Source organism: Hemiscyllium ocellatum, chromosome 5 (assembly GCF_020745735.1).
Source record: "Hemiscyllium ocellatum isolate sHemOce1 chromosome 5, sHemOce1.pat.X.cur, whole genome shotgun sequence".
Classification (NCBI taxonomy): Eukaryota; Metazoa; Chordata; class Chondrichthyes; order Orectolobiformes; family Hemiscylliidae; genus Hemiscyllium; species Hemiscyllium ocellatum.
This window is the reverse complement of record NC_083405.1, coordinates 87,920,454-87,942,360: the sequence shown is the minus strand read 5'-3', so window position 1 is coordinate 87,942,360 and position 21,907 is coordinate 87,920,454. Positions and strand designations below refer to the sequence as shown.

At 40.1% G+C, this 21,907-nt stretch overlaps 1 protein-coding gene across 1 annotated transcript in view; it reads right to left on the bottom strand.

The window, feature by feature from the left end:
- adam22 (ADAM metallopeptidase domain 22) overlaps positions 1-21,907 on the bottom strand; it is a 365,020-nt gene that overhangs the window by 104,220 nt on the left and 238,893 nt on the right. The window lies entirely within an intron of this gene.

Sequence of the window (21,907 nt, the reverse complement as noted above, 5' to 3'; positions counted from 1 at the left end):
TCTTACTCGTAGTCAGTTAACCCACAGCAGCTGCTGTTCCTGTTGAGTATCCTCTGATAGACTAAACAGGTTGGTATCCCTCCCTACATCTTTTGTCACCATCCTTCTGCCTGTCCTGCCTTGTCTCCAATTGGCTGGTAAAATGCTGGCCATCCTGCCGTAAGAAATAGTAACAGCGTTAGGCCATTCAGCCCATCAAGTCTTCTCCATCACTCGGTCATTGCTGCTATGTTTCTCAACCTCATTTTCCTGCCTTCTCATAACATAACCTTTGATCCTCTTACCTATCATGAACTCATCCATTTCTGTCTTAAATACACTCAATTATTTGGCCTCCACAACCTTCTGTGACAATGAGTTTCACAGATTCACCACTTTCTGGCTGAAAAGAATTCCTTCTCATCTCAGTTCTAAAGGGCCGCCCCTTCATTCTGAGGCTGTGACCTTGGCTCCTAGTCTCTCCAGCTTAGCGGAAACATCTTCCCCACATCCACTCCAGTAGGACAGATGGGATGAATGATGTACTTTTAGTATTGTAGTTCAAAATGGGAATCTTTACTAGGATACCAACAGTTGATAACTTGAGAACTACCTGCTTCAAAAATGTTAACCAAGATTAACTGACTAATTACCCAAATATTATTTGTTCTAATATTGCTATAAAGAAAGCATATCAGTGGATTTACCATTACTCTGGTTAACTAACTTATTAATCTCTAAACCTATAACTATGTTAATGGCAGACAGATGTGACATCTGTGGATGGAAGAGAAAGTGAATCTTGATAGCCCATCTTACAGTAAAACAGGTCTAAAGGGTCAAAATAGAAACTGGCGAAGAGTGTTCTGAAGAAGCGTCACTGTACTGGAAACACTGACTTTGCTTTCTCTCCACAAATGCTGCGAGACCTGATGAGTTTCTTTGGCAATTTCTGTTTTTGTTTCATATTTCCAGCAAATGCAGTTCTGTTTCTTTTATAACCAAAAAGGAGTTCATTCTGAAGTGGACTCAAGCTGTCCAAGTAACCTCAGCAGTAAAACCATCGACCACCAGTTTCAACAGCCTCATAACAAAGATTAAACAAATAAAAAACACAGAAAGATTTTATATGATTAAGTTTGTGAAACAGCTAATGCCACTGTGAATATCAATTGGTATTGTGTTTACAAATTTGATTGTGGGCGCACTGTACGAGGTTGAAAATCATCAAAGCAACTAATTACTGAATATAAATATTCATGCGTACATACTTGCAGTCAGGTAAGTAACAGAATACTTAACTACTGTACATTATAACCCTTTCATCATTGTACTGCAGTTGAAAGCAATTAACAACCACTTAATCACTTATACTTTAAGAATAGATTTTATGGTAGATGAATGGAAAAACAGAATAAAATTCAATGATGAGACAATTTATCTGGATAACAGAGTTAAAACTGAAGAACTTTAAAATTTCCCATTTTTATGTCACACAAAAACATCCACAAGTAAGACATTAGCAGAGAAAAGCTGAACATATACTTTTTATGATAAATCTCTGTGATCTATAATAATGAATAATGAACTAATAAAACCCAACAGATACCATAAAATATACAACACAGGATTTGTAAAAGAGGAAAAAGTGCATACATTCTTAATACACATATCAATTTTAGATCTAAAGTGCCATTTAATAACTCCGTCCAAATTTGAAGCAACATTTAAAACACACAAGTGCCAGACAATAACCATTCCACAACATACACGTTCCATAACATGCCACCTAAAAGGTTACTGCACAAGTCAAGAGCTCATGGTATAGGGAGTAATGGAAAAGCATGTCTAGAGAATTAGTTAACAAACAGAAGACAGAGAGCCAAAATCAATGAGTCAAAGAAGGGAACATAGAAATAGCTGAGCAACTGAATAGTGAACACAAATCAGATACCAGAAATGTTGGAGAATGCAAGTTTTAGTGAGAGGGAAGAACTGAATGAGATCAATATTAGTAGAGAAATGGTGCTGTAAAAATTGAGGGGATTGAAGGTAGATAAATCCCCAGGGCCTGATAATCTATATCCCAGAGTACTTAAGGAAGTGGCTCTAGAAATAGTGGATGCTTTGGTGATCATCTTCCAGGATTCTACCTTCTCTGGTCTAGTTCCTGCAGATTGGAGGGTAGCTAATATTATTTCAAAATTTTAAAAAGGAGGTAGAGAGGAAACAGGGAATTATAGACCAGTAAGCCTAATATCGAATGTGGAGAAAATTCTCAAATCCGTTAAGGACTTTATAGCGGAGCATTTAGAAAGCAGTGGCAGAATCAGACAGAGTCAGCATGGATTTATGAAGGGGAAATCACGCTTGACAAATCTGTTGGAATTCTATGAAGGTGCAACTAGTAGGGTTGACAAGGGGTAGCCAGTCGATGTGGACTTTCAGAAAGTGTTTGACAAAGTCCTGCAGAAGAGATTATTGTGCAAAATTAAAGTGCATAGGATTGGGGGAAGTGTATTGAGATGGAAAGAAAACTGGTCGGCAGTGAGGAAACAAACAGTAGGAATTAAAGGGTCCTTTTCAAATTGGCAGACACAAGGGGTACCACAAGGATTGGTGCTGGGATCCCGCTATTCACAATCTATATTAATAATTTGGAGGAGGGAACACAATATAACATCTCAATGTTTGCAGATAATACCAAGTAGGGTGGGAAGGTGAACTGTTACGAGGATGCAGATTTAGCATGATCTGGACAGATTGGGTGAATAGACACATCAATGGCAGATGCAGTACAATTTGGATAAATGCGAGGTTATTCACTTTGGAAGCTAAAACAGGAAGGCAGATTACTACCTGAATGGCTGTAAATTGAAAGAGGGGAGTGGGAGTGTGAGTGGGACCTGGGTGTCCTTGTGAACTAGTCACTGAAAGTAAGCATGCAGGTTTAGCAGGCGATAAAGAAGGCAAATGGTACGTAGGCTTTCATGATGAGAGGCTTCAAGCAGAGGAGCTGGAATATGTTTTTCCAGTTATACAGGGCCTTGGTGCAGCCACACCTAGAATATTGTGTGCAGCTTTGGTCTCTTTTTTTGAGGAAGGATGCTCTTGCCCTTGAGGCAGTGCAGCTGATTCCAGGAATGGCGGGATTGACGAATGAGGGGAGATTGATGAGGTTAGGATTGTTTTTGCTGGAGTCCAGACGAATGGGGAGGGCGGTGGAGTTTCATAGAGACTTATAAAATTCTAACAGGATTAGACACCATAAATGTTGGGTAAATGGTAGGTGTGTTGAGAACCAGGGATTACAGTCTGAGGATTTGGGGTAGATTTTTAAATTGGAGTTGAGGAGATATTTCTTTACCAAAAAAGTTGTAAGCCTGTGGAATTCATTACCGCAGGAAGTAGTTGGTGCCAAAACATTGAATGTATTCAAAAGGCAGCTAGATATAGTACTTGGGGTGAATGGGATCAAAGGTTATGGGAAGAAAGTAGGATTAAGCTAAGGAACTGGATGATCAGCCATGATTGTGATAAATGGTGGAGCAGGCTCAAAGGGCCAAATGGCCTCCTCCTACTCATATCTTCTATGTTTCTATGAGTCTTTTTCAGGCTGGAAAGACTTAACTCGTGGAATGCAACAGGGAGAGGTCCTAGGATTTTATTTATTTACTACCTACATTATTGTTTTACAGGAGGATGTAGAGTGTAATGTATCCAAACTTGCTGATGTTATAAAAATAGGTGGGACAGCATGCTGTGATGAAGATATAAGGAATCTGCAAGGTGATATAGATAGGTTGAGTGAATGATCAAAGATTTGGCATTTGTAGGATGTTTGTCAGGTTATCACTTTGATAGGAAGAATCAAAAGACAAACTATTAGTTAAATTATGAAAGACTCCAAATTACAGCAGCACAGAGGGTTCTGGGACTCTTGTGCATCAAAGACAAAAAAAAACCATCCACGTGCAACAAGGAGTTAAGAAGGCAAACTATATTGTGGCCTGTACTGCTAGGGGGATAGAGTCTAAATACCAGGAAGTCGTGTTACAATTCTACGGGCGTAGGTAAGTCTGCACCTGGAATACCGTGTACAGTTGTGATCCCTGTATTTAAAGCAGGTTATACTGGTAATGGAGGCAGTTCAAAACAGATTCACGATGTTGATTCCTGCATTGAAAGGGTTGACTTAACAGGAATATGTAAACAGGTTTGTTCATTAAAGTTTAAACAATGAAGGGTTTTGTAGGATAGATGTTGAGAAGCTGTTTTCATTACTGAGATAATCTTGAACTAGGGACATAATTGCAGAATAAGGATATAATAATTTAAGACTGAGATGGAAACAAATTTCTTCTCCCAGAGAACTATGTTTGTCGAGGAGTCTGTAACCCTAAGAGCTGTGGAAACCACATCACTGAAAGCATTTGCAGAGAAGATAAATAGATTGTTGAGAATATCGAGAAGTTGAGGGCAATGATGAACAGAAATGAAAGAGGAGTTGTAAGCTTCATCGTAATAAATGGTGAGGCAGATTTGGGGAGCGAAATGGCCTGCCCTCGCTCCTATTTCATACATTCTGTGTGGGTTGCAACCTACCAGAAGGTAAATTAACATCTAACTGAAATATTAATTCCCTCAATCACTGGCACACAGCAAGTATTATATACATGATCTGCAACAAACCATATAGGCTTCTTCATCTAGACCTTCCAAACCAGCGACTGAGATGCACAAAGGCAGTAGATGCATGAGATCACCATCACCTGAAAATTCCCTTTGAAGCCACACACCATCCTAGCCTGGCACTATACATGGGGCATCCTTGTTCCTTCACTGTCGCTGGGTCAGATTCCTAGAACTCGTTGGCTAAGAGAACTGTGTGCATATTTACACAATGTGGACCACAGTTGTTCAAGATCATCACCTTCTTAAGGGTAACTAGGAATGAGCAATAATTGCTGTGCTAGCTAATGACAGCACATCTCATGAATCAATACATTTCTAAAATGTTAAGAAGGTGAGTGGGATAGGTTTTGCTGCTGAGCATTGTTGAAGCAGCCCGTTGGCTAGGCAGGCTTGCTAGCTAGGAGAAAGTGAGGACTGCAGATGCTGGAGTATCAGAATCGAGCGAGTGGTGCTGGAAAAGCACAGCCGGTCAGGCAGCATTCCAGGAGCAGGAGAATCCACCTTTCGAGCATAAGCCCTTCATCAGGAATTCATCAGAATTATTGGGCTTGCTAGCTACCAATTATCTGATCAGGAAGACCAGCCCAGTTAGAGGTGGGCCACAGGGTTGAGAGCAGGAATTGTACATCCAGGCAAAGAACCCCTGCCTCCATGATATCAGTTAGAAAAAGATAGGTTAGGAGTGGAGCTGTTTGGTCCATTATTTTTATATTTGTTCACAAGTTGTGGGTGCCTGGCAAGTCTAAAATCTATTGTCTGTTCCTTAGTTTCCTTTGAAAGGTTAGTGAAGCACCATCTTTATAGAACACTGCTATCAATGTTGCGCCTGTTACAGACAAATTTCCAGTATTTTCCCTAAGGCACAGTGAAGGAACAGAGACATATTTCTGAGTCAGCACAGTTATAGAGTCATAGCCATAGAGATGTACAGCACAGAAATAGATCCTTCGCTCCAGCTCAACCATCTAGTCCCACCTGCCAGCACCTGGCCCATATCCCTCCAAATCCTTCCTATTCATATACCCATCCAGATGCCTTTTAAATGTTGCAATTTGTGTAAGAGGATTCAAAATACAAGGGGCAGCAGGTGAATTCTTCCACAAAAGTCCTAAACATCTAGGGAAATTCAACCACGGATGCAATCCATGGCAGAAATTTGCTGCCATATACAAAACTGATAGAATGAATGAGGAGCTGCTCCTCCAATCACAGGGTGGTCCTTTGCCATGCTGTCTGCTAATAGGACCATGAGTGAGTCTATTATCAACAAATGTGGGAGATAAACACACTGCAATTGGAGGGGAAGTCAGCAGCCGGGAATGTATGTGGTGACAATCACTGAGGGAGCTACAGCCACTGTTTTGCTGTGGACTGTGTCTTTTGAGGAAGACAGCTTTGAGCAGGATGAAAGAGGATGAAGGAGGTTATAAATGGGGTCAAGAGGAGAAAAAGGCTCTGTGGCAAGGATGGAGGTGTGTGGTGGCAGAAGAGGAAACTGCAAGAATGAAGGAGGAGGAGACTGCAAAAGGGATGGAGATGGAGGAGATTGCAAGAGGTGTTGGAAGGAGTGAGAACTACATGATGGATAAGGGGGTTGCAAGTGCAGAGGGAAGAACAAAGTTAGTTACAAGAATGACATTTGGACTTCAGGAATTCAATTATGAGGAAATATCTTAGAATTAAGGCCTGTTTCCTTTAGAATTTAAAGGATTAAGAGGGGACTTGATCAAAATCTTCAAAATTTTAGCAGGAAAAGACAGGGTAGATAAAGATAAACTATTTCCAATGTTTGGGAATTCTGCAACTAGGGGAATAGTCTGCAAATTAGTGCCGGATTATTCAAGAGAGATGTTTGGGAGAAATTCTCCACACAAGAGATGGTAGATGTTTGGATTTCTCTTCCACAAATGACAATGGATGCATGATCAGTTGTTAATTTTAAATCTGAGGTAGCTAAGTTTTTATTCAGCAAAGTTATTAAGAGATTTGGATAAACAACAGGTATATGGAGTTAGGCTGCATATCAACCATAATCTCATTGAATGTGGAACGGGATTGAGGGGCTGAATGGCCTACTTCTGTTCCTAAAAGGGGTGGGTGGAGAGGGAGGCTGCAAGGAAGGGCTGCAAAAGAAAGAGAATAGTTTGACATGATTAGCAAAGAGATAATCAGCTATGTTGAAATTACTGAGGCAGAAAGATGCTAACAAATATGGAATCTCTAGTTAATGTGCTATTATGTGCTGGAAATTGGAGGAGGGCTGGGAGGGAAGGTGCAAGAAGGTGGATAGAGGAAGTGGAAATGCAGTGAATTCTATGATAATGAATACAGAGAGTCAATTATTATTTTAAATCTGAGATTGAGGTCTGTGATGCAATATTAAAAAATTGTCTGGTTAAAATGTTTCAACTTTGTGTAAGTGTGATTCAAATGCATTAACAGTGAATTCACCAGTGTGCAGAAGGTATGTTTAGGGCAATAGCCCTCCATATGTATAATTTGTCAGCTATTTTGAAAAAACCAATACTGATGAAGAGTTGCTGAAGCTGCAAATGTGTTGCTGGTCAAAGCTCAAAACGTTAACCCTGCTTTCTTCCCACAGAAGCTACCAGAACTGCTGAGTTTTACTCGCAATTTATGTTTTTGTTTCAGATCTCCAGAACCCACAGTTCTTTGTTTCATTTTACTATGTTAGTTATGCCTGTTGCCATTTCTGCACAGTAGAGTCTTAGAAACTAATGTTTTCCTTATGCACTACAGGTTTCAATTTTACAGAAGATTGATAATTGTTGAAGATATTGACATTTTATTCTCATTCTACTTCACTGTGAATTCAAATACTCTGCTGGTCAACACAACTACAGACAGCATTGTCACTACCTAATGGCATCACATAATGAATGAGTCAATGAGAATGAAAAAGGCAGCTCTGAAAAATCAAACATGGCTATCAAAAATCAAAAAAGCAGCCCTTAGGAAAATCTCAAGATTATACGAGAGAAAAGAAAATCAAGTCCTGTTGTGTACCTTGGACAGGAAGTCGCAGACAGTGAAGCTGCCATGTGTCCGCTATGATTTTCAGTGATCAAGCTTGTGGGTTTAGTAGATGCTGTCACTATAGCCTTGTATAGAAGCTGTAGTGCATTTTGTGGACAGTATACATTCATGTCACAGTGGTGCTAGTGCTGCAAGGAGAAAATCAGTTGAATGATTTGTGTCAATCAAATGTGTTGATTTTATCCTTGACTGTTATTAGAGCAGCACTTCTCCATTATTTCTCAACATTCCTTTTGCTGTGTAGATAGTCAAAAGGGCTTAGCAGCTAAAAGCAGGAGTAAACAATTCATCCCCTGTTCCACTATTCAGTACAATCGTGATTGATCTCTTTGTGGCCTCAACTCCACTTTCCTGCCAGTCTCCATAACCCTTCAACTCATTAGTAAATAAAAATCTCTGTATCTCCTGCTTAGGTTTACTCAATGTCCCAGCATCCACCACAATCTGAAGTAGTCAATTTCACAGATTCATGACCCTTTGAGAGAATAAATTTCTCCCCATTTCTATTTTAAATCTGCTACCCCATTTCTTAAAACTATGAACTCTCTTTCTACATTTCCTCACAAGGTGAAACATCATTTCTAAGTCTATTTTGTCTTTAGCATCTTAGGCACTTCAACTAGATCTCCCCATATTCTTCTGAACTCAAGAGGACAGGCCTAAACCACTCAATCTCTCTTTCTAACACAAATCCCTCAGTTGTGGAAACAATCCAGTGAACCCTAGACATGGAGATGATGGAAATCATGGTTACATCTGCTATAAACTATTGCTGAAGCAGATCACATATAAAATACTTTCTTAAAATGTTGAGACTGCTGCAAAAAGTAAAAAAAAATATTAAAGGGGATGATGTGTGATCAAGACAGTGGGATTAGACCAGGGCGCTTATGTGTAGAAAGAAATCAGTATGCACTTAATGAACCAATTCACCTATCCCTGCAGTAAATAATTGTGATCCTAATTCTAGTTACATATTCAGAAGGATATAACTGTTACATGAATAAGAATAGAATGTTAATGAATTTATTACTTAAATTAATTCTTATATGTAAATTGAGTTATTGAAGATCAGATAATAGCATATTAAGTAGTTGTGATAATCAGGCCTAATTTATTAAGCAAATTTTGAAATTAGTCCTCTCTAACTGAAATCATAAATGATTATTCCACACATGAAGTGATGTCACAGTGATGCACTTTCATGTTTGTTCCTTTCATATTCAAATACATTTTATTACCATCTTTTGTTGTCAGCAATTTGGTAGATGTACTTGTGATTTGCTGTAAATGAGCAGTGCTAAACAATGTCTTCCTCAAACCCTATCATTAGTCACCACACAAGTGACAGGTTTATAATGATTTTATTGCAATTCTGGGATGTTTATTCTCAAGACTCTACACTGTGTCAGAGAGCCACACATTTTTGGGACAATAAACTGAAATGTAAATCAGACCACTATAACTGGGATATCAGGACAATTTTGCAACTTGAAAATCAAGTGTGGCATGTTCTTGAGCTGAGCAACAAAATATTACTTTTTGGAATTAGTAAGAGGGACAAGAGGAAACTGAGCACCAACAAAATGTTTTGAGTTATTGAGGTTTTGTCTGACAACAGCCCTCTGATCAGTGATTACAAGGTTTGGGTCGCAAGAACAGCAGAGGGAGGAAACATCCATAGCCTGTCTTCAGATCCTAACTAATAGGTATGAGGTTCTGTCTACACTGTGCTCAGTATCACATAATTCTTAAATACAGCAAAGCAGAAACTTAAGTGCATAATTTACATTGACATTTCAATGCAGTACTAAGCAAGAGTTTCAATTTTGGAAGTATCTAATTTTTCAGATGAAGAATTTAACCAACAATATAACTGTCCTCTCCATACGATGTAATGCATCTCATTGCATAAGTTAGGGAAAAAAGCAAGAGAATTCTTTCCTGCTCAAAAAGAATACGACTCAATTAAATATCAGCCAAGTTATCTACTTGAATACATTTGTGGAAATTTACTGTGTGCAAATTGACAACTTGTTCTTAACCTTGACAACATTGAAAGCTTGTCAAAAATCTTTTTTTAACATAATAACTAATTAACATAATAACCAGCTTTGAGGAAAGGTCACCAGACCTGAAACATTAACTCTGATTTGTCTTCACAGTTGCTGCCAGACCTGCTGAGCTTTTCCAGCAACTTCTGTTTTAGTCTTTTTTTAAAATATGCCTTTCCTCTTAGAAACATTTGCACCTTTTTGCAGCTCAGTGTGGGTATGCTGACCTAACCCACGAAATAGAGGACTGGAAATCTGTAACTTTTGTACTCATAAGAAATAAGAAGAATGGACTGAAACTACTCTCATTACACAGTGCAGTGTTCTGGGTCTTCACCTGTGAGCTCACAAAGAGGCAGTCACCATGTCCAGCACAGCAGTGAATCTTACTACAGGGCAAAATTTCTGCTTTCCAACTGGAAGAAATTTTCCAACAGGAACTCTTACATTTAAATGTCTAGGTCAACTAAGAACATTTTAATAATATCCAAATGCATGTTGCATGTTGGTTTCCACACACATGTGGGGATGCAGGATGGGCCTTGATTATTACATCAAATATCAAATATCTCAAAACTGTGATTGCTGGGCCACTTACTGAGATATGTGTACCATTGATAGTCACAGGTGAGGTGCCGGAAGACTGGAGGTTTGCCTATGTGTTGCCATTGTTTAGGAAAGGGGGTAAGGACAAGCCAGGGAACTATAGACCAGTGAGCCTGATGTTGCTGGTGGGCAAATTGTTGGAGGTAATCCTGAGGGATGGGTTGTACATGTACTTAGAAAGGCAAAGACTGATTAGGGATAGACAACATGGCTTTATGCGTGAAAAACCAAACTTGATTGAGTTTTCTGAAGAAGTAACAAAGAGGATTAATGAGGGCAGAGTGGTAGATGCAATCTATATGGACTTCAGTAAGGCGTTCAACAAGGTTCCCCATGGTAGACTGGTGAGCAAGGTTGGATCTCATGGAATACAGGGAGGGCTAGCCATCTCGATACAGAACTGGCTCAAAAGTAGAAGACAGAGGGTGGTAGTGGAGGGTTGTTTTTCAGACTAGAGGCCTGTGACCAGTGGAGTGCCACAAGGATCGGTGCTTGGTCCTCTAGAGTCATAAGATTTGTTTTTTGTCATTTACATAAATGATTTAGATGCGAGCATAAGAGACACACTTAGTAAGTTTGCAGATGACACCAAAATTGGAGGTGTAGTGGACAGTGAAGGTTACCTCAGATTACAACAGGTTCTTGATCAGATGGGCCAATGGACTGAGAAGTGGCAGATGGAGTTTAATTTAATCTGAGGAGAGTGTAGCAAATTACCCTGGTATATCCTGTCCATAAAAAGCAGGACAAATTCAACCTGACCAATTACTGCTCTTTCACTGTACTTTTGAATATCAGCAAAGTAATGGAAATGGCCACTGACAACAATATTAAATGGCAAAAGCAAAAGAATAACATGCTCACTGATATCAGATTGGCTTCCACCAGGGCCACCCAGCTCCTAACCTCAATACAGGCTTGGTCCAAAAAGGGACAAAAGAGCTGAACTCCCGAGATGAATTGAGAGTAAATTCCCTTAACATCAAGGAAGCATTTGCCTGATTATGGCATCAAGGATGTCGTGCAAAACTGGTGTCAGTGGGGATCAGGGATAAACTCTCCACTAGCTGGAGTTATACAGATCACAAAGGAAGATGGCTATGTTATTTTTAAGTCATCTCAGCTCCAATACAACTCTGCAGGAGTTCCTTAGGGCAGTGTCCTCAGCCAACCATTTTCAGCAGCTTCATTAATTACCTTGTCTCCATTTTAAGATCAGAAATGAGGATGCTCACTGATGATTGCACAATGTTCAGCAGCATTTGGCCCTCCTCAGATCATTGAGCTTTTTGAAATATTTGTATGGCATAATTTCAAAAGTGGGCTCTAAAGCTAGGGAAATATTCTAATTGAAAAAAGGATGACGCTGTGTGTAGCTTTGCAGACCAATGTGAGGGTTGGAATCAAAGACACTCTCAGAAAACGTAAGGACTGAAGTAAATATTAGCAACATGGTGTAGTTCAAAGTCTCAACCATCGTGAAGAAACTTTACAAGAAGGTTGAAGGAAATTTTAGTTGGTGATCCAGGCAATCATAATCCAGTTGAAAAGCAAAATAATGTTATACTGAAAGAGAAAGGTGAACAAGTACGACCAGCATCACAGGTCATATGGAATTCAGAAGGTAATGGGTGACGACAGTTATGTAAGGAAATTTGCTGAACATATAATCCAGATAGCAATGGATCACAACATTTCTCTGCTGGGGCAAGGTTAACGTTTTCATAAATCTTTCAATTGCTCTCCGATGCAGTAAGCTGAAGAGGATATAAGCAAAGAGTGAAGTAACGGCTTCATGGGATAGGCCTTCATTTAGTCCTTCATTTCTAGGAGTCATATAACAGTCATATATGATGGCTCAGAAAAAAATGCTGACTGTGTGTGTTTTTCATAAGATGATGGCACATATGGCATGGAATTTCAATTGCTGGCAGTTATGCAACATTGAAGTTTGAACAGAGTTTGCCATTTGTCTCAAAATAATATCCTCAGTGCTGAGACAGGAGGGAATCGTTGACTTCTACTACATAGGCTGAAGGCCTGTGCTTTGCATCTGTCCTCATGAACAAAACCAATGTTATCAAAGTCTTAATGCCATAGGAAGTTGCTGAGACACTTAACAAGCTAAAACTTGCGAAACAGGAGGTGTTAGAGAGACTGAGAGTACTTAAATTAAGCTTGACAATTGCTTCATCCTGACCATCCTTGGTTGCAGGGTGAGTGCCCGATGACTGTGAACAGACTAATGAATTGGGGATGTTCTCATTTTTGAAGAGGAGATTGAAAGAAGATTTGAAAGAAGTGATCAAATGAGGAGTCTAGACATAGCGGATAGCGAGTAAAGTTGCTCCCCCTTGGGAGAAGGTTCAACAACTAGGGGTCACTGATTTAAGATGATTGGAAAGGAAGGAATGGTGACAAAGAGGTGAAATAACTTTACAGAACCCAGTATCCCATCACCAAGTCACCCTTTATTTCCACGTGGTGAGTACTTGGCACTGATCCAGCTACTTCAGAGCCAGCTCCTTGAGTGAACAGTACATCTGAGAGTCCTGGTTGTTTCTGCCAGCCAGGGCTCCCTAATCGGACCAGATTAACAGTCCCAATCAGTGAACTCATATTCTACGAGGTCCACCTGCTGACTTTTACAATCACTACAGGGCTTATTTAAGCACCAGTGAGTGGAACAAGCCCAGCTGCTCTTGCAGAGAGCAGGCACAGTCAAGAAGAACAGCATGGCCTCAATTTGTGCAACTAATGGCAAATGCAGTTCACTGGTGGGATACATTTACAACACCTACAGATGCCCCACTGAGAAAAAGAATTCATTCTTATAGTACAGATATGCTGATGTGTATGAGGATGAGAAGGTCTTAGGCACTAATGCATGTTCGACGTTTTTGTCTATCTTTATCTGTGGGATGGTATTGAGACTGATTAATGCAACCCTTCCAAATATGAATGCTTTCCAAAGACCCGCTTCCATAAAGATTCATGCACATGGAGTGCAAATGGTATTTGCATTGGTATTACTAGAATCAATACATATACGCTTTCTGTCTCTTAGGAAGCTAAACTTCAAGCCTATCCACTTACTCCTCAGATAATGTATCTGACAGAAACCAGTCAGAAGCCTGTCACCAGGCATTTGAACGCAGCAGGATCAGGGCTGACGAAGGATTTTGGCCCAACACATTGACTTTCCTGTTCCTTGGATATTTGTCTGACCTGCTGTGCTTTTCCAGCTTCATATCTATTGACCCAGGATCAGGTCGAGAACAAGTAGGTATAATATTTAAAGGTAAAACAAAAGAGTATTTTCTTCCTCTAAAACCCAGAAACCAGATATTTCACTTTGTCCTCTCACTTGGGAGGCAGCAAAGTACATCAGATTAGCCCCTAGAAGGGAAATCTTGTGTGACATCACAAGAGGAAACACCGCAGTAAAACACTGAGAAACTGATAGTCTGGTGGCCAAGGAAGGTGAAAGTGCAGCTTGACCAGTGCAGCTGAGTTGGTACTTTCCCCTCAATTGACCTTGCAACAGAAATATTAATCTGGGGTACAGGTGGTTCTTTATACATGTTCAACCATGTCCCAGCAACTGTTGCTGAGGGATGACTGGGTTCAGAGATCTAACACTGTTCCCCTGCAATCCTGTGTTTGGAGTAAACATGCATTCAATTGTGGGCCTTATATAAGGTCAGAAGTGAAGGAATATTGTAATTACTCCTGGAAGGAACAAATTAACATCTCCCATGTGCCCCGTTACCTGTTATTTTGAGGCTGAGTTGTCTTCAGTTTGATAAGGCCTTCTCCACCCTAAAGGCAGCACTGTGCTACGAGAATTTATTGGCTGGTTGACAGGCCATCTGTTTCTAATACTGAAACAGCTCCAATCCTTAGTTCTGGGATAGAGTCACCAGCATTTAAAAGTGACAGGCAGAAATAATGCCCTGCCACACAAGAAAGGGTGTGTGTAATTTGGAGTCCTCTAAGTGTGTATAACTCATAAGTGCTAGAATATTAAATCTGGATTCACTTTATCTCAGTAGATCAAAGCTTGGACATGGTAATTGAAGTAACATAGAGAATAGTGCAGCTGTTAGACAAAAAGGATTTCTCAGGCACTCAGCAATGAGCACACTTTTATCTATGAGAGCCTGGTGTACTATTTGGCTGTTATAAAGGTGTTTCAGTGGATTATCTTTATGGTAGTGAGCTGTCTCCTCCTCTTTAGGAGTCATCAAAACACCTTCTCTTTCTGTTCTGAGGTAAAGCTTCTTCAAATGAAGTGCAGTGTGTAACAATGATGAGCTTAGGTACAGCTGTCATAGAAACACAGAAGATAGGAGCATGAAGAGACAATTTGGCCCTTCGAGTCTGTTCTGCCAGTCATCATGATCATGGCTGATCAACTAACTCAACAGCCTAATCCTGCTTTCTCTCCATAACCTTTTATCCTGTTTGCCCCAAGTGCTACATCTAGCCACCTCTTCAATACATTCAATGTTTTGGCATTAACTATTTGCTGTGGTAATGAATTCCACAGGCTCACCACTCTTCAGGTGAAGAAATATCTCCTCAACTCTGTCCAGAACCAGACTGTGACCCATGGTTCTGGACACTCCCACCATCAGGAATATCCTCCTTGCATCTGTTGTACAATATCCTATTTCATCTGTGTCACTGCTTCAGATATCCACAGTTTCAAATATCAATTTATATTACTGTGGCTCTCTAATATTCAAAGCTAAGGCAGAAGTTATTTTTCAATTCTCCTTTTTCCTTCAAGTGATACAAGGGGTAGTGGACACACTTATCAAGCAGCACTTGCTCAGTAAAAACCAGCTTGCTGATATAAAACAAAGAACTGTGGATGCTGAAAATCTCTGATGCTCAGTTTCACAAGGGCCACTTGGCTCCTAACCTCATTACAGCTGTGGCTCAAACATAGACAGCAGAGTTGAGTGCAAGGGCTGGAGTAAGAATGGCGGTTCTTAACAATCAAGGCAGCTTTTGATCAAGTGGGGCATCAAGGAACACTGTCAAAATGGCAGCTAGTGAGATACTGGGGGAACACTCTCCACTGGTTTGAGTCATAATTAGCACAAATGAAGTCGTTCTAGTTGTTCGGGGCTGATCATGACAATCCAGGATATCACTGCAGGATTTCCTCAGTGTAGTGTCCGAGACCCAATCACATTTAGCTCCTTTAACAATGACTTCCTTCCAACATAAGGTCAGAAGAACGGAGTGTTAATTGATAGCTTTTCTCTTTATTCATTTGCAGAAAGAGAGCATTGCTGGCTAAACAGCATTTATTGGCCATCTCTAATTACCCAGAGGCCAGTTAAGAGTCAGCCACCTTATTGTGGGTCTGGAGTCACATGTAGTCCAGAGCAAGTAAGAATTGCAGTTTCCTTCCCTAAAGGACATTAGTGAACCTGATGGGTTTTCCAACAATCGACAATGGATTCATGGTCATCATCAGATTCTTAATTCTAGATATTTATTGAATTCAAATTCCAGACCACTTTTGGAATACTGTGTGCAATTCTGGTCTCCTTCCTATCAGTAGGATGTTGTGAAACTTGAAAGGGTTCAGAAACAATTCAGATGTTGCCAGGGTTGGATGATTTGAGCTCTGTAGAGAGGCTGAATAGGCTGGGGCTGTTTTCCCATACTGTCGAAGGCTGAGAGGTGACCTCATAAAGGTATATAAAATCATGAGGGGCACAGATAGAATAAATAGGAAAAGGCTTATCACATGGGTGGGGGGAGTCCAGAACTAGAGGGCAAAGGTTTAGGGTGAGAGGGGAAAGATATAAAAGAGACCTAAGGGGCAACTTTTTCACACAGACGGTGGTACGTGTATGGAATGAGCTGCCAGAGGAAGTGGTGGAGGCTGGTACAACTGCAACATTCAAAAGGCATCTGTATGGGTATATGAAAAGGAAGGGTGTAGTGGGATATGGGCCAAGTGCTGGCAAATGGGACTAGATTAGGTTGGGATATCTGGTCGGCATGGACAAGTTGGACCGAAGGGTCTGCATCCGTGCTGTACATCTCCATGACACTATCTGCTGTGACAGGATTTGAACCTTACTCCCCAGAACGTTATTTTGGTATCTGGATTACAACGTTGTACAGTAAGCATTATTCATGACTCTTCAGATACGAAGCAGTCCATATCCATATGTAATAAAACCTGGACAACACAAGTAACATTAGCATCACACAAGTGCCAGGCAATGACCAACACTATCAAGAGAGAGTCTAATATTCTCGCTCTCACATTCAATAGCATTATCATCACTGAAATTTTCCAATTTCAACATCCCGGGCATTACCCTGATCAGAAATTGAAATGGATTCACCATATAAATACTGTGGCTACAAGAACATATCAGGGGCTACAAACTCACCTCTTAACTTCCAAAAGCCTGTCCACCCATCCAGATGCCTTTTAAATGTTGCAATTATAAGCACAAGTCAGGGGTGAGATGCAATATTCTTCTCTTGCCTAGATGAACACAGCACTAACAACACAAAATGCTTGACACCTTCCAGGACAAAGAAGCCCGTTTGTTTGGCACCCCAGCTAATATCTTCAATATTCACTCCATTCCCTACCAATGCACAGTAGCAGCAGTGTGTACCATCTAAAATTTGCCCTGCAGAAATTTACCAAGGTTCCTTCAAAGGCACCTTCCAAATCTGTATCCTCTATCACTTAGATGGACTAGGACAACAGGTACATGGGATCACCACCATCTGCTTGCAAGATCTTTTACAAGTCACTCAACATCCTGACTTAGAACTACAACACCATTCCTTCATTGTTGTTTGGTAAGAGTCCTGGAATTCCATTCTTAAAAACATTGAGGTTTACATACTCCACATGAACTGCAGTAGTTCAAGAAGGTGGCTCATGTCTCATGGATAATGAGTAAAAGGCAATAAATTTTGGCCGAGCCAGCAATGCACACATCCAATTGAAGAATAAACCAAAAGGCAGTCACCACGAATTTTCTGAGAATAAGGAATTTTGATTGATGCCTCGGTAGTGAGATTCACTAGTACAGCAAAACCCAATGCAGTGCATTTATAATAGGACTTCGAGTGTTGAGACCTGTATGTCCAGAGGGATATCATTAGTGAAGTCACCAACTCTAGGGAATCTGGCAATGTGGAAGAACTGCAGTATCTTGTCAAATGGGTGACAGTTTTCCATTGCAAACATCATGTTCAGATTGATGAATAATGCCTCACTAATCTGCCTGATGTTTCTGTGCATTGAAGCAATACTGTAAACTTCTCCTGTACTTTATTCAGAGGTGATCAGATCTATGATTCATCCTAGTGGTAACTGCACCCTCATTTTCCATTAAAAAAGCATCAGATAAAGTATCATTTCTGATCTCAGTGAAACCAGCTTCTGTCACGTGGCAGTTGTAGACAGTCAGCCGATTTATCACTTAAGAGTAGAATACAATAATTATCCTTTAATAACTTAGACAGGGAATGGGAAATTTTATACACAGAAAAGGGGATACTCTGCCACCTGCTGGTTTTTACATCACACAACAACAATATCCATGTATTTTGTTTGCAAGTAATCTAAAAATGTTTCATCATGTCTCAAATGTAAAACATGCTTCCAAATGATAATTTTATACATCCAAATCTATTTAAAAAAAACTGAACTAGTTGAAATTGGGTTCCATGGTATAGATGAACTGAATTAAAAAAAAGAACTGGAAACATGCAGATTGGCCAGATTGTGATCTAACAGACTGTTCACTCTGATTTAGTGTGAGTTCTACAATTTTATACAGTGCAGGTCCATTTAACGTATTCTTATAATCAGACCTCCAGCAATTTAAAGGTTAACAATCCAACTTAAATGTGGGCATTTTTGCCTGGCTTTTCATGGTGCAGAGTTCATGTTATTGGAGGAGTTAATCCAAATGTCTGTTAAACTAGACAGTGGTGCTAGATCCTAAAAGGAAGTCAAAGTAGATGTTTAGCCTGTCAGGTGACCTACTTCAGTAAAGGCGGCTATGGACAGTCAGGTGACTTCTTTAAAGTTTCTGTACAGAATGACAGACATGTCTGAATGAATTCCTGGAAAGTTGTTTAAAATGGCCTTACCAGATAGTGATTATTTATTCAATTAATAAATGAAAATCCCCGAAGGCAAGTAACAGTCTCCTCATTTGCGACGTTTAAGGTGTTTAGTCCACTGCTTGGTCTGTAGAGGGCACTGTCCTCAGTAACAATGTAGTATTGGTTAAAGCTTTCCACAAGTGCACAGGGTTTGTATGATCATGTTGGCTCTTACACTTCTGAACTATAGTGAATACAAACCTTGCCGTTCCGACCTTTCTCAAGATAATATGCCAAATTCCAGCAAATACCATCATAAACCTCTGCTGAACTTGCATTTTTCTTTAAATAAGATAACCAACACTGTGCATGGTATTCCAGGTGAGGCCTCTTCAATGCCTTTCATTGCTGCAGACTAATCTTTCACAATTCATGTACTATAAAGTTCAGCAAAATCTCTCCATTTAGATAACATGCTTTTTAAATCTTCCTGCCAAAATTAACCATTTTGCAACTTTTCTATTCCATTTATCAGATCTTTGCCCACTCACTTAACTATCTCTATCTCTTTATAATCTCCTTATGTCCTCTTCACAAGTAAATACCTTTGTATCATCAGCAAATTTAGCAACTGTACCTTCAGTTCCTTCACTGAGTCATTTATATAAATTGTAAATAATTGATGTCTCAGGACTGATCACTCTGCCACTTCTTTAAATCTTTCCAACCAGAAAATGAAAACGTTTCCTGTTAGCTGGCTAATCTTCTATCTATCTCAATATATAATCCCAACACCAAGCGCTCTTATTTTCTGCAATAAGCTTTGAATTGCTAACTTACTAAATGATTTCTGGAAATCTAGATAAAATATATTCACAAGGTTCCCATATGTGGATGATGACAACTGATTTCCTCCACTCCAAGTATTTCAAGTTTTTCTCTCGATCTGAGGATACGTCTTTAACACTGGTATCAGAAATGTAATACTGATTTCAGAACTTGCACTCACAGCTACAGAGGTGAGTCCCCTACCCCTGCTACGTTCCTATTGCCTCTCCCTATTTGACTCTCCTGTATCACAATGGGCGGCACGGTGGGCGGCACGGTGGCACAGTGGTTAGCACTGCCGCCTCACAGCGCCAGAGATCCAGATTCAATTCCCGCCTCAGGCGACTGACTGTGTGGAGTTTGCACGTTCTCCCCGTGTCTGCGTGGGTTTCCTCTGGGTGCTCCGGTTTCCTCCCACATTCCAAAGATGTGCGGGTCAGGTGAATTGGCCATGCTAAATTGCCCGTAGTGTTAGGTAAGGGGTAAATGTAGGGGTATGGGTGGGTTACGCTTCGGCGGGTCGGTGTGGACTTGTTGGGCCGAAGGGCCTGTTTCCACACTGTAAGTAATCTAATCTAATCTAAGTAATCTAATCTAATGCTTTGCTCAGTATGCTCATCCTCCCTGCAGCCCCCACTCTCATCTATAAGTTGGCAAAAACCTCTTAACTACTGGATAATTCGAGGGGTTGTAGATCCTCAAAACTACCCCCACACCCTTCTCACCTGCAGTCACACATTCCTATTCTAATCAGAGGCCAAACCTGAATTACCTAATCTAACTGACTCCTGGAACAAAGCACCCAGGTAACCTTCCTCTTTCTTGATGTGATGCAATGTTTGCTCCATTTGCTCAACTCAATCCAAGTTTGCTCAAACTGCAAATATTTGCCACAAATGTGTTCATTCTGGATCACCTCAGTGTCAAGTAGCTCCCCCATAATCTACCTGAACTTCCATCTCTATCAAATGTTATTTGATATATTAATTAATCACTCTTGCATTCTTGGCCCTTACTCTTTATTGCAATTTTTTTTACATGAGTAGCAATGTAATACCTAACAAGCTAATTTAAAGAGAGGAAAAAGGAACAGAGATCTCAGCACAAACTTACTTTCAAGACTAAAAATACTCACCAACCCTATTCACCAACTAGTGGCTTCATTTTGAAAAGCAGTCAAGCACTTCTCTTCCACTGCTTAACACCTTGAGATGTGCAACTCCAGCACCATACTCTTAAGTCAGACTCAAGTGTTAAGTGCACTAAGTAAGCAACTTATACATACTCCAAACAAAAAGGATCCACTGCAGTCATAATGAGGATCCAGTTTTAACTAGGTCTTAAATAACCTACTCTTTTACTGCAACCCTTGAAAAGAGATGCTGCTCAAAGCCAGAACCTGCAGAATTTAAGCTATAACTAATTTAGACCACATTAGGTTTTTACAAATTAAAATTTAAATGTTTGCATTCAGTGAATGGACCACTTCAAAACTACTTTACTGTCAGTAAAGTGTTTGTAATACAGTGCAGTCATTAAAGGTGCAATTTAAATGCAATCCTTTCTTCCTTAGCATAGCATTTGTGTAGAGTAACTAACTAATCTTTGCTTGACTGACTGCAGCAGCACTATCACACACAGCGATATGATCTGATAATAGACTGAATATTTTGACAACAGTAACACTTCACATTTATGCAAAACTTTTACAGTAATAAAGCATTTTAAGGTATTTCATAGCTGCAAGTAAAACTTACATAAACATAGATCAAATAATGCAACTAATAATGAACAAATTGTTTCTGAGTCTTCCAATAATTGAATTTATTTGAAGCTAATCTGTCAATTTCAACAACAAAAACAGAAATTGCTGGAAAAGCTCAGCAGGTCTGGCAGCACCTGTGGAGAGAAATCAGAGTTAACGTTCACATCAAATGATCCTTCTCAGAACACTTTATAACATTTATAAATTTTGACCATGGCTCAACCTTAGTTCAATTGAAGGGCTCTGGCCCGAAGCGTTGATTCTCCTGCTCCTTGGATGCTGCCTGACCTGCTGTGCTTTTCCAGCAACACACTCTCAACTCTGATCGCCAGCATCTGCAGACCTCACTGTCTCCTCCATCTTAGTTCACTTAGTTCACACTGCCACTGAGTCAAAAAGTTGTGTGTTCAAGTTACAGAGTCTGAGAATATGGAGATAGGCCCTTTGGTCTAAACTGGTCCATGCTGACCAAAACATCCATCCATGTTAGCCCCATTTCCTTGCACTTAGCCCATATCATTCTAAACCGTTCCTATCCATGTACTTGTCCAAATGCCTTTTAAATGTTGTTAATGTACCCACCTCAACCACTTCCACTGGCAGTTCATTCCGTATGTGTACCACCCTCTGTGTAAAAAAGTTGCCCCTCAGGTTCCATTTTACTCTTTCCCCTTGAACCTTAAACTGATGCCCTCTAGTCCTCGATTCCCCAACCCTGGGAAAAAGACTGAATGCATTCACCCTATCCATGCCTATCATGATCTTATATATCTCACATGGTAGGTTGCTCTGGAAGGTTAGATCCTTCCCC